Source organism: Paramisgurnus dabryanus, chromosome 1, assembly GCF_030506205.2.
Source record: "Paramisgurnus dabryanus chromosome 1, PD_genome_1.1, whole genome shotgun sequence".
In the NCBI taxonomy this organism is placed as follows: Eukaryota; Metazoa; Chordata; class Actinopteri; order Cypriniformes; family Cobitidae; genus Paramisgurnus; species Paramisgurnus dabryanus.
In genome coordinates this window covers 27810661-27825577 of record NC_133337.1, presented here as the reverse complement: position 1 = coordinate 27825577, position 14917 = coordinate 27810661, and the positions used below count along the sequence as shown (strand labels likewise).

At 38.0% G+C, this 14917-nt stretch overlaps 1 pseudogene; it reads right to left on the bottom strand.

Annotated features, from left to right (window-relative positions):
- The window catches only part of LOC135774806 (scavenger receptor cysteine-rich domain-containing protein DMBT1-like), a 30938-nt pseudogene that overhangs the window by 3943 nt on the left and 12078 nt on the right, over positions 1-14917 (bottom strand).

Here is a 14917-nt window from a genome sequence, read left to right as displayed (position 1 = left end):
GTAATGCCGTTAATAAACGTGGAGCTACTTCATACTATAGGTGTGCCTTAGATGTCAAATTGTTAGTTTGTGAAACCCATTTCATTAACTAATGCAAATAAATGAAACCTTAATTATGTTCACCTACCAGCACATACAATGGCAACATCATTTTCATGGGAGCAGTTGATTGTTGAAGGTGATGTTGGACAAAGATCAAACTGATATTCATCTCCTCTACATTGAATCTCTTGTGTCCACACCTGCCCCTCTCCTTTATCAAAAGTATCTGCACCCAGCAGCTGTACAGGAACCCCACAGCCCATCTCTCTACACACAACCTCTGCATCCTGATCATCAAACACAGCATCACACACTGACATCCAGGTGTTTCCTCGAGGTATCTCTAATCTCCCAGAACAGCGAGAACCTCCAACCAGTCTAAGTCCTAAAATTACAGGATAATATTATTAAATGTAAATTTTTTATATTGTAAAACATGATATTCACATACTGTACATACAGAATGCTCGGAGTTATTTTCAACTCATTATGGGTAAATATTAGACCGAACACGTGCTGGGTTAAAAATGACCCCATGCTGGGTTGTTGGTATGTAACTATGGATTATAATAACCCAGCAGCTGGGTTAAAGTAAAGTGTTCTGTCCAATATTTACCCAACATGGCTTAAAATTAACCCAGCCATTTTTAGAGTGCTGTTGTGCAAGTCTTGTCAATAATTGTTTGTTATCACAACTCATTTTAATTAACAATCAATACTAATATGTGTTAAAGTCATACTAATAAAAACATACCTCTGCAGATAATTCCAATATCTTCATTGTGATTACAGTTAGGATCATAAGTTGCCTTTCTCCTGCATCTCAGTACTGTGGATTCTGATCCACTACAGTCAATATTAACCTTCCAAATGTTTCCTGATCCCGGTCCAAAGTTAGCAACATGTATTGTATCTGGATTACTGTCACAGCCCAGCTGCATACAGAACACTGATGCGGCTGTCATATCCCAATAATCAAGACACATGGTTGCCCATTCTCCTTTATAATAAATCTCCACCCTACCAGCACAAGAATTACTGCCACCTGCCAGCCTTACTCTGTCTGTACACAAAATATAAAAAGAATGTAAATGAAGACAGAAGAAAGACAGAAAATAACAGATAAAACCAGACAAAACCACTGAATCAGACAAAACTTTTATATTAATGCATTATTAAAATAAACAAAATCTATTATAATGTACTAATAAATTACATGAGCATATAGACATTTGACTGTACAAACTTACCAGCTGTAGAGAGTGTGAATAAAGAGGACAGAAGAATGAATGTTAGACAGCTCTTCATCTTCTTCAGCTCTTCAACTCAAGACTGAAAGCTCCTCACAGCTGCCTGTAGAGATGTAGAGATGCTACACAACCACCAAACCAATCAAAGACTCTTTTACCTTATTAGAGAGAAGAGAGGAAATCAACAAAGAGCTTCAGCGACAAATCACAGGACACATTTTTCTTTCTTACCATATTTATTAAAGTACATCAGCACTGAGAAACACGACGACTCCTTCACCTCGTATGAACAAAAATCACACAACTTAGAGGAAACTTTGCTGGAAACATCCCAGTTTATTTAGAGCATCAAAGGCCTGCATGCAGATTTATTTAAATACAAGCATTGATAACTCTCTGATGCTTTGAGTTCACAGAATTTAGTTACACATTAGTTAAGTGCTTTGTGTGGAAACAAATGAACTGCTAATAAACTGTCTGGTTAAACTAGTTATTTATAAAATAATCATTCTGTAGTGAGCTGTGTTTAGAGTTTATGCTGGAGTTTAAATAGATGTTATATAAGAGAAGTCAAACTTTTGCGTAGAATTACTAGAATCAACACTCTTTTCTGTAAATAAAATTAATTTTCATGCCCCAAGTTTCATTTTATTCACATTCTACACATTTTCTCGGTTTCAAGAATGAAAAACAATTTCATAGACCAACACATAATTCATCCGGAAGATGGCTGTGATACACTAATTTATTACAATTAATTATTTTTTCTATTTTTTATGATAATAATATTTTAATAGAAAGTTTGATATAACACAAATCAAAGGATAACACTTAGACAACAATAAGGTTGTTTTTGTTAAGATAAATGCATTAGCAAATAATTACCTAACAATAAATAACTTGGTTAAATAAATAATGATTTTATGCACAATGGACTAACATAAATAACATTAACAAAGATTATTAAATGTTGAAAAACTATATTGCTCATTGTTAGTTCATGTTAGCTAAGGCATTTATTAATGCTAACAATAAACATTTTATTGTAAAGTGTTTCTGATGTATCTGTGATTAAACATACAAATATATGTGAATATGTTATGGCAACAAGGGTAGTTCATGTTATCTTATGCATTTACAAATGTTAACAAATACAACCTACCAATAACAGACCGAACATAATATCATATTAATATTATTTAGTTTATAATAACAAAATGAATAATAATAATTAACAATTTGTCTTAAATCATGATATAATAACAAAAAATTGTTAATATTTATTTAAAGAATAGCACTTTATTCACATTATTTATCAGTATTTTATCACAATCTTGATAATGAAAGTCAGAGTAAATCATGTAAATTTATTGATTCAATTCTATGATAAAATAATAATACAACACACATTACGATTTCTTAAAACTCAGATCTCTTTCAAACTCCCAGCATTGCACATTATTTTTATGATTTTATCTATTTTTATCAAAAAAATTGACATAAATAGTGAATGATATGATTCATTAGGTACTTAAGTACAAAAGAGCATTATTATTACTAAATGAGCCAAAAAATCTGTCACAGAATCAAGTTTTAAAAAATTATATTACAAGACCAGAACTGAACTAAAATTTCTGCTGTACTGTATGAAGAACTGTATGAATATAAGCTTCAAATAAGGCAAATTAAAAACTTAAACTTCGCTGAGATCCCATTACTGTAATCATTACAGCCGCATCTGTATTAGAGAACATAACATATATACAAACTTTTGCTTTTGTTAGACATCTGCTGTTTTCCTAAAGCTGACTTTTAATTTACTTTTAAGAAAGACATTTAGTATAATATATAATTGCATATTTGTAGTTTGTGTTGCTATCAAAATACAATTATAAATGATGACAATAGCATTTTAATAAAGTTTTAATAAAGTAGCGGCTATGACTGTAATGATTTAATGAACAGAATCATTGGTTGTGCTTATTGAATTAAACCTCCATCTTTGGTTGACTCCTCCTTTCTGTTATTAAAACAAAATTGTAAATTGTGTTAATTAAATATTTTAAAAAAGAGTTCATTTAAATCCACAATATTACAGTATCTTAGAACAATGCCAACACATACAGTACATAGCATTTGAAAAACATTATGAACCAAGATGTTATGAAAAATACATTTATAGATGCTTGTTTTTTATAATGTAGCTTATTTCTTGATTAGTTTTTATATTACTGTATCAGTTTGTAAGAGTGAGTGTTTCGTAACTTTGTAATAAACAATTTTTCATTTCATAATGCATTTTAACCAGAATAAAGAAAGTTACAACAACCTACCCAACAAATTTCTCACATTTGCACTGATATTTTTCACATCATCATACTCCTCATGAATGTCCTCTAATACACACACAAAAAAAAATTTATTTAACAAATCCCTCTTTCATTAAGAGCCTATTTAAAATTAAAATATGATAATAAAAGCTCTGTGCAACTCACCTGTTACAGCTCGAGAACTCTGTCCAATAATGATGACATCATCATAATCATCTAGGATGTCCTCTACAACAATAAAGATAAATAAAATATAATGTTAAACCAAAAATCAAATATTTTATTGTAACTGTATTTAAATAAATAAAAACACCTTATTGAGTTCTCTCCTGATTCACGTCATCAGTAAACCTTTCAGATCATTAGTGACATCATCATAATATTCAACCTTTTATTCTTTACACATAAAAATAAGAGCATGAGACTCATAGTTTATTGTGAATTGTTGTATATTTGAATTACTGTGGATTTTTTATGCATAGAATCTCATTGTTCTTGTATTGAGCTAATGATCATGTTTCCTATCACTTAACCCTCAAATAAAAGTAGTTTATTTTTATTAAAACATTATTTAGACATTAAAAATATAAGTTAACTTCATTCTGCAAACACACACCTGTATCCTGACATGAACTCATCTCTCACCGGATTCAAGACAAACAGACAGGAAGAAGAGCACACACACCTGCATATAAACTTACAAGCATATGAACCCCCCTCCCCATTAACCTCCAAAAATAATCTCACACACACACACACACACACACACACACACACACACACACACACACACACACACACACACACACACACACACACACACACACACACACACCTGCAGCTCTGTGGAGGAATTGTGTGGTTTGAAGCCGGAGGTTTAACAGGACTAATAATAGATGAACATCAGCTCAACTCACAAACATCAGACTGACTTTAATATTTCTACATCTGATTTGATTGAATAAGACAGAAGTCTCACCTCTCTGAGTGAAGTGTTTGTGTGTGTTTGTGTGTCTGTGATCAATCTCTTCATAAACTGCTTCAGTCTGAGTCCTGTGTCTCCTCTTAGAGAGAGCTGTGAGTGTAGACACACAAACACAACACATGACTGATGATACACTGAACAAGACTGTAGTAAGATTGATGTTGATGTAGTTCAATATGTCAGATGTGTACTTGTATGTGATGTGTGGATCTCTGTACCTCTCCTCATCTCTCTGTTGTGTTGAATCAGTATCAGCAGCGGCACTAAGAGCAGTAAGAGCAAAACTCCCAGTACAATCACAACCACTGGAGGATTGAAGAGAGGAGGAGTTTGTGGAGGAGTCACTGATCTCCTGTTTGTCTGAGAAACTGAAGGAGAAGCTGATGTTGTTGTTGTGGCAGGAGTTGTAGACACTGACGAGTCTGTAAAATAAAAAAAACCTGCATATTAAAAATAATTACTGAAATGATAATGAATTAATCTCTCAGTGTTTTCCTCTCACCTGCACAGATGAGTCTAACTTGTTCTTTGTGTGAGCAGTCAGTGTGATTTTTCAGGACATGAGGACAGTCCCACAGGTGAATCTCAGTCCCTCTGCACTCGACTCTGTTCATCCACACAACACCTTCACCAGCACCAAACGCTTCATTCCCATCAGCACTCAATGGTGCTCCACAACCCAGCTGCCTGCAGACCACCTGAGCATCTCTGATGTCCCACAGATCATCACAGACTGAACCCCACACAGAGTTATGATAAACCTCCAGTCTCCCCGAACACAAACCCTTCCCTCCACTCAGTCTGAGAGGAAGATGATCTACATCACACACATCAAACAACATTTACAACAACACAGTTAAACATAAACTGAGATTTAAATGGAGAATATGTGTATTTTTACAATTTAATACAGTTTTATTTATCACATAAATATACTTGAACATTGTCTCTGATGAGGAGATGCTGAGGTAGAACATGTCAGATGACTCTGAGGAACTTCATCAATCACTGTCTCTGAAATCATAACATGGAAAAATGCCAAAAACAATTTTTTTTTATAATTTCTACAATGTTCAACCATTTAGATTTTTTTAAACATTAGATAATACATACAGACTCAGTTTATTTAATACATTACACACATAATAATTAGAAACCTCACAAGACCTTAAATTTCATCTCACCAGAGCAGATAATGTTGGCCACTTCATCTGTCCTATAGTAATCCTTTCCCCAAGGTGAAGATGGACACTGCCATAAAGTGGAGTCATGTGATCGACATTTAAAGTAATCCAACCAATTCTGAGACCTCAGTCCTTCTGAATAATTGGGTTCACTGGCAGATCTTCCACAGTTCAGCTCTTGACAGATCAGACTCGCTGTGTCTCTGTTCATCTGATTGTAGCAAACATTACCCCAGGATCCATTGTAGAAAACCTCCACATTCCCTTCACAGCCTTCAGTTAACCTGAGCTCTTTAAACTCTAGATTGAAAAGACAACTTATATCAACCTCTTACAATACACAAGTACAAAAGTAAATAATTCTCAGAATTTCATACTGGATATAGCTTTGCATGAATCTATTTTTGTGTTATAGAAATGTCCTAAAAACAGATTTATTCTTAAAAATGTTTAAACAGCAGCCATCCACATGACTGCAGTTTCTGTTAACCTGAGCACACGACTCCTACATCCTCCTTGTGTTTACAGTCATGATCTCCCCAGACCGGTGAAGAGCAGCTCCACAGTGACGTCTCATTCCCCTCACAGTTCACATCATCCAGCCATATGGGTCCAGAACCAGGACCAAACCAGGCTGGTACTGGCTGATTACTGAGAGCCACTCCACACTGCAGCTGTCTGCACACCACATGAGCATCTTTAATATCCCAGGAGTCATCACACACTGTACCCCATGAGCCTTTGTGAAAAACCTCCAGCCTTCCTGCACAATCTCCACCAGAACCCACCAACCTGATGGACCGCTGACCTGAGATCAGATACAGAAAGAGGAATGGTTAGTGCTCATGAACCAATACATTTACAAATACATTAGGATATTGTAATTCTGACTTTGGCAGGTGATTGTCAGCTGTTGTGTTACGCTGCACTTGAGAGTTTGTGGAGAGCTGCAGTTCCTCAGATGATCTTCAGTCCCAGAGCACTGGAAGCCCATCACACACTCATAACTGTGTTCATCACTGGATGAAGAGGAGTTAGTGAAGTTCAGCACAGAGCCACAGCCCAGCTGTCTGCAGACCACAGAGGATTCAGTGAGACTCCAGGAGTCCAGCAGAACTCTCCTCCAAACCTGATGAATGTAAACTTCCACCTCACCCTCACACTCTCTCTCTCCAGACAACCTCACTCGACCATCATGAAGAGACAGAGAGGAATCTGGAGAAAGGATTTGACATTTTCAGATTGATTACGATCACACTACAGTAACTTCATGTTAATGACAGAGTGAAGTTCACTCACTAGAACAAATGACTCCAACATCTTGTTTATGAGAGGATTCAGCTCGACTCCATGAAGAGATTGAACATTCGGAGAGTTTTGTTTCATTCCCCTGACAATCAAACACATCAGCCCAGATTTCACCAGATCCCTCTCCAAACCAGTCCACTCCCACAACAGACACAGCAATCCCACAATTCAGCTCTCTACAGAGGACATTGGCAGCTCTCATATTCATGCACTCATCACACACTGAGCCCCATTTATTGAAATACTGACGCTCAACTCGACCAGAGCAGATATCAAAGCCGTTCACCAGTCTGAGGTCAGAGAAACCTGGAGAGAGAACAAAGATTTTAGTAAAGCAGTATGAAACACAATAATTGATTATTAGCTGGCATGTTATTTCCTTAAATATTTTAATATTACCAGAACATATCAGTCCAAAATCATTCTCATGAGTGCAGTTGTCTTTGAAAGAAAGCTTTGATGGACAGAGAGATATATGAGACTCTTCACCGGTACATTGAATCTCTTGTGTCCACACCTGCTCCTCTCCTTTACCAAAAGTATCTGCACCCAGCAGCTGTACAGGAACCCCACAGTTCAGCTCTCTACACACAACCTCTGCATCCTGATCATCAAACACAGCATCACACACTGACATCCAGGTGTTCCCACGAACCAGCTCCACTCTTCCAGCGCACAGATGAGATCCATTCACAAGTCTTGGAGCTTTGTGACCTGTGAATTCAAATAAAAAATGATTTGAAACACAAATAACAGATAATTATGTAAATGTCTTCTAATACATTATAGTACATTTATAAAAATACATTTATCAGATTATAAAAAATAAAGGGTAAGATTTATACTTATTTTGCTTTAAAAAATTTTTATTTAAAACAAAACTACAGAAATCTATGCATTAAACTGTTCAAACTATTAGCTTTGTATTTCATGTAAGAGTATGATTAAAGGACATTTTTTGTGATATAATAACAGGACAATATTAAGAGAAGTTCACCTGAGCAGATGACTCCTGCATCTTCATCATGTTCACAGTTATTAACACCCCATCCACTTGATCCACAGTTCTTCAGTGTGGACTCTGATCCATTACAGTCCACACCATCCAACCAGATTGGTCCTGATCCTTCTCCAAAGTGAGCCTTACCCAGAGCCTCTACAGCCTCACCACAGTCCAGCTCTCTACACACCACTGCAACATCTGTCAGATCCCAACCATAATCACCACACACTGTTCCCCACTGACCATCATGAAGAACCTCAACTCTACCAGCACAACGACTGCCACCGTTCACCAACCTCACATTCAAATCTGAAACAAATCCACAAAACATCACTTATTAAAAGAAATATGTATTAAAAAGAAATAACAGCATTAATTATTTAAAATGTCAAATTGGTTTAAGAACCAAGTGTGTACTTACCAGCAGTAATGGTCATTACTACAGAGGAGAGTAAAATGAGTGTGAGACAGATCTCCATAACCCTCTACTGTACACACAGACTGATAGAGAAAAATGAGAAGTCAATGTAAAGAGAGACAGAGAGAGAGAGAGAGAGAGAGAGAGAGAGAGACCATTCACGCTCTCTGTTACCTTATTAGAAATAAGAAAGGAAATCATCAAACAACTTGAGTGACAAATCAGAAGAGATATTTTTGATTTTCTCCATATATATCAGCAGAACGTCAGCGCTGATGAACGACGCTCCTCCCTCCATGTTCAGAGGAGACAAACACCTGCAAGAGTGAAGATAAATTTACATCAAATAAATGAGACTGATTTGAGAGTAAGGAAACACTTCAGTATCTATTCAGCATCAAATCCTGTTGTGTGCAGATGTACAGGAAACTTTATGATCACTTCACACACTTTAATATAAACATAAAAGATGAATGCACTTCATATGCAGTTTTATTAAATAAAATGTATTGCACATTTAAACTAAACATTATGTGGTTAATTCAGCTTTAAATTCTGTTTTAAACAAACAAATAAGAAGAGAGTGCATGTAGTATAAAACTGAAGTAAATAAAAAAAAGTAAATATCTGTTGCTAAATATATAAATACAACAAAGGTGCTAAAAAACACAACATTTCTACATTTAATAAATAAACAATTTAACACATCTACTGAATATATAATTCTCAAGATACAGTACTTGCAGCATTTAATATTGTAATTCTTCATTTATCCACTAGATGGCAGTGCTGTCAATCAAATCATCAGTAGTTGTCATGTGACTTTATTAAGAATCTTCACTTTGCATAAAGTTTATGTTTTGAATTTGATCCGATTGTAAAGTCAGTTTTTTTGCACGTTTATTTTAAATACAAATTTTTCTCACTTGAACCAAACAGTACTGACCTACAACACACACAACCTTCCATTCAACTTTATTTCTTAAATAAATACAAAAACACAGGGCCTCAGTTTCCTATTGTACTATGTGACAAATTTTACCCCAAACACCTCTACCTCACTATTATTTTAAGATCTTACCTGTTTGACTATTTGGTCAAACTTTCATCATCCTCTGACTGCCTGCGGCCTCATGCTTCTGTCCTAATCACAGCCAATCTGAGAGAGAGTCGTATGAGTGATTCTCTGAATTCAGTGCCCTTTAAGTCCCCCAAACTTACCTTAAGATTTTCAATTAAAGGAAACCACAAAATGCATTTTAACGCTGTCACTTAATAGAACCAGGGCTGCGTTCAGCCCCGACAAAACGTTAAACAACGTTTATTAAACAGAAACAGTTATGCACTGAACACCCTGTTGTGATGACGCAATAGTTGCAACTATGGTAGCTGAGAGGCCATGCTTTGTGTTATTTTTTTAATGTTTCCAGAGCCTGATAAATAAATACGTGTTTAATACTGTAAAATGCGCTCAATGTTACAGTCACTGCCCTTGCCGTCCAGAACGAAAGAAAACATTTCATCTTGAACCCATTGTGTGAGCTGTCTCTTTAGTACCGCATGGTTTATTTACATGTTGCTGCTGATTTGACTGCAGTTCTGACACACCCACCAAACAAGAGAAACATATCTCAAATCCTGTTGCACATCGGTGCATACCATTTCAAGAATACCTGCCGTTCAACCCGGAAACCGTAGCAAAACGTTGCGCACCATTTTGAACTTGAATGTGTAAACACTTTGGTAGGAAACTGGCTATTTTAAATTTGCTATATAAATAAAACTGACACTGACATAATGTGCTTGGCGTGATGCAACTGAAGGAAGAATCGCCGGGTCGTCACGAATCCAAGAAGAGGGAGCTAACTCGTAAGGATCTGCACCGACTATAAATTGTAATTTCTCGAAATACAAGTCCTTCCCTATATGCCTTTGCATCTTAGACGTGTTTTATGTTGTTTAGACAACTGTAAATTCACTTAAAGTATCCAAAGCGCACAATACTCCATTGTACTCCGTTCAGTTCTTTACACTGAGTGCCTCCACAATGGCCGCGCATCCGGGTTACCGCCCAGAATGTGACGTCAGTGAAAACCCTCTATATAATCATATTAGACCAAACTTAATAGAGTGGTCACCTGTCAAAAAAATAGATACTGCACATAGCAGGGTTGGCTCTTTTAAAGTGACTGCTGAATGTAATGATATTGTTGAAATGTACACTCCTGGCTCTGGTCAGAAGGAGCACTAATAAGGCATTATTATGAGCCACGTAAGGCCAGTGTTGCTGGTTTATGTCGTGTGCCATCCGAAAGGAAGGCAAATGGGCCCTCTGGTGTTAACCCGTTGGAATGAAAATGTCAATTCAGGTACTGTTTTAAAACTACCGTGGCCTGCACCTGGACAGAGCACAGGGGATAAAGCTCGACATGTTGTGGTGGACAGTTTGCTCACAGAATGTGACATTTTATGTTTACAAAAGACTTTTAATGCTAAACAAGATTTATAGAAACTGAACACTCTTAATGAAAACTTTCTTGCAGTGGGAGAGTCAACGAGCAAGGCTATAGCCAGAGGCAGAATCCCAGGTGGGGTGGCTGTGCTCTGGGATAAAAAGCTTGATGCTGTGATAAAGCCGATCAGGCTTGATGTTGACTTGTCTATAGGTGTACAATATATATAAATGTAATAATTTTGTCATTTTAAATGTTTATACTCCATATGAGTCTAGTAAAAATGAGGTTGAATATTTAAATAGACTGGCTTTTTAAACACTTTTATTCAAGATAATAGCATCTGCAGTGTATATGTTGTTGGGGTTATGAATGCTGATATCAATGACAGTAACTCATTATTTGGTAAGCATCTGATCTGCTTCAGTGAAGATAATAACTTCACTCTATCAAGTAGAGTACTGTTGTCTGCAGATAGTTATACATACATAAGTGAAGCCTGGCACTCAACATCATGGCTTGACCATTGTTTTAGTACAGCTGATGGGCATGCAGCCATAGAGAATATGGGTATTAAATATGGGGTCACAATAACAGACCATATACCTTTGGCCCTCGCAATTAACATTGGAGATTTACCATCTATAGTCAGCAACAACAATGCTATCACACACAGCTTTTTAATAAAGGGGTCAAATTGTCAGTTTGCATGTTTTCCTTTGTTTTTAGAGTGTTAAATGATGTCTGTGCACATAAAAGATCTGTAAAGTTACAAAAATTAAAGTGCCCATATTATAATAGCTTTTCCACAAGTTAAATAGTTGTATGAGTTCCATAAAGCATGTTTCAAAAGTTGTTTGCTCGAAATAGCTTGTAGGAAAAGATTGTTACCCATCTCTAGTAGCCTCTGTTTCAGGGCAGTTCAGATTGTGCCGTTTTGAGCTAGTCTTACATATTTATGAGCTGCTGCTCCTTTGATCACGCCCCACTACTAACGTTATGTGATCGTGCACATGCTCAGTGGTATCGTGAGCAGTACAGACCATACTGTGTTATTATTTTATATATTATTATTATTAACGGTTTATGTTGCCAACAGACAAATCATGCAGAAAAGTATCACTAATAAGTATGTCATGTGGTATTAAACCAGTAGAGCAGTGTGATTAATGGGTTAACTTTAACTTTATTTTTATTCTGGAAATTGTTATTGATTGTAGTGATTTCCTCTTAAATTTCGTATTTGTTTGCTGTGAGTTTTTTTTTTTTGATTTGCAGTGGATTGGTTTGTTGTATTGGTTGTTGTGATATTGTTGGACATTTAATATGACTGTTTTCCCTCTTTCACGAAATGCAACAACAAATACTAATTGACACACCTGTGAACCCTTATCATATCAGCGATTTAATTTGCCACCTGATTAGACTATTCCCAATAAACGGAAGCTAGATTCCTTACTATGTGGTTGTTCTGGATGGATGGACGCGCCGAGTGCTGCAGCAGATTGGCTTGGAGATCCGATTTTCCTTCGTTGATTTCGCTGACCGGATCGTTGGTGTTGGTGGGGACGCCTCGTAGTTCCGCAGTGTCAACGCTCACAAAAATCTTGACTAAAGGGAAGTGTTTTTTTCTCCCACACTGCGTGTGTATGTTTGTAGCATTGAGCTAAAGCAGCCGCTTTAGTTGCTGTTGTTTACTTTGTGAAGGTGCCAGATTCGAGGGGCGTGGTGGCGCAGCGGATACGGCAGTATCATTGACGAGTCCATATGAAGCATATAAAAGGAAAGTTGTAACTCTAGCCAATTGCAACTGTTCTTTCTGACGTTGCCGGTCCGTGAACTGACTGTTCATTGATTTTTCCAATTTCTCCATTGACAGCAGCACTGCGTCATCACGTGATCGATCTGGAGCCCGCTGAAGCAAGACATTCTGTGTTGGGAACAGGGAAAACCCGGCATTAAATCCGTGCTGGATTGGACTTGGGTATTATGTACCCTGGGACAGGACATTGAATAATTCATGGTTTCATTGTTCCCCGGGGCCTTAGAAATGCTATTTTAATACTGTTATTATAAATTACATTTTAAAGATAAATTAATAAAATTCTTTCTCGCTGTGTTGGTGAGGCTGGGAATCTATACTTGGATTTATATTTGACAGACATTTTAATCTGTTACATTAGTGGCGTAGTCGGCAGGGCTCCCTTTCCACACCACACAGTGTAGAATGGCAGATGAAAATGAAGGACAGCCTGAACCTCCAGAGTGTAGTGTGTCACAAGGGACGGGGGCCAGGCGGGAAAATGTTCCACTTAGTCAGCCTGTGATAAATGCAATGATGATGCCCTGGTTTATGGGGGTCCCATGGATCCCAAAGTTTAATGGTGACTCAAGTAAAATGAGTTTTTCTGAATGGAGTGGGCAGGTACAGGCTATGCTGAGAGCACAAGGGTTAAATGAGGAACAGAAAATTGACTTTATATATAGGGCACTGGAGGGTGAGTCAAAAAGAGAGATGAGGCTTCTGAATCCAGTAAGACGATTAACAAATGTAGACATGCTGAGCGAATTAAAGAGACTGTATGGGCGTGTAACACCAGTAGCCCATCTCCGTGCACAATTTTTTAAATGTCACCAACAGGAAGAGGAAACAGTTTCCGCTTTCATCCTCTGTCTCCGAGAATTATTCTCCACATGGAAAGAGCAGGAACCAACCGGCTCTGCCCAGGACGAGATGACTATTAGAGACCAGCTTGTCTTGGGTTTGAGGCCTGGCGTGGTGCAACAGGAACTTCAGAGGCAGGTGCGTAGAAAACCTACATTGTCCTTTTCTGAGGTGTGTAACGAAGGAGAGCATTGGAAGCTGAGCTGAAGATGGAGCCTGTTTGTGCCTCCCGCATCTCGGTGCCACAGTTAAATCAATCCATGGTTGCACCTAGCCTAGAAGAGTGGAGGGAGACAGTAAGAGCCGAAGTCAGGAAAGAAATTACAGACCAACTTTCTGCTCTTAAAGAAGCTTTAACTGATGAGATTAAACGCCAGCTCTCTCCTCAGACTATGGTGCATAGAGACCAGCCCTTATCCCCTAGAGGGGTTGTTCGGGAAGACCGCTATACTGCTCCCCCCAGGCGTCATCAGGCTTTGGAGTGGGATGACCGGGGCAGACCAATCTGCAGAGGCTGTGGGAAAGCAGGTCACATCCAGAGGTACTGTCAACTGAGGAGGGGGCAGTTAAACTGACAGCCCCAACCACCAAGAGCCAGGTGGTTGGGGAGGGGGACCAGGGAAACCACACTTGCAAACCATCCCTGGTAGGGACGTGTCCAGGAGTTGAAGTTGTTGTTGCGGGAGTAAAATTGCCCTGCTTGCTTGATACAGGCTCACAAGTTACATTGTTCAGTGAAACCTTCTTTCAGAAATGGCTGAGTGAAGAGCAGAAGCGAAGCCCACAAGATCTGCATTGGCTTTCTTTAAAAGCAGCTAATGGACTACAGATCCCATATACTGGCTACGCCATTTTGGATTTTTCAGTGGAAGGAGTCACTGTGCCAGGTAAAGGGGTTATTTTTGTAAAGGATGAGTGCCTAAGTGCTGAAAGAGGTGTCCTAGGGATGAACGTCATTTCACATTGCTGGAAAGAGCTGTTTCAGGGAGTACACCCTGGCCTGACTGTCTTTGGTACAACTATGTCATGTGAAGCAAAGGGAGAGTGGGAGCGTGCTTTTGCTTTCTGTCAAAAGGTTTCACAGGATGAATCATCTGATGGACAAATTGGAGTGGCCAGGTTGACTCGCCAAGACCCAGTCTATTTGCCCCCTAACAGTGAGGTGGTGCTGTGGACGCACCTTTATGGTGCAGAAACCAGGTCAGATATATGTGTTTTGGTGGAGACCCCAGAAAGAGATGACGAGTGGCAGGTGGCCAGGACTGTGACTACTGTGGTG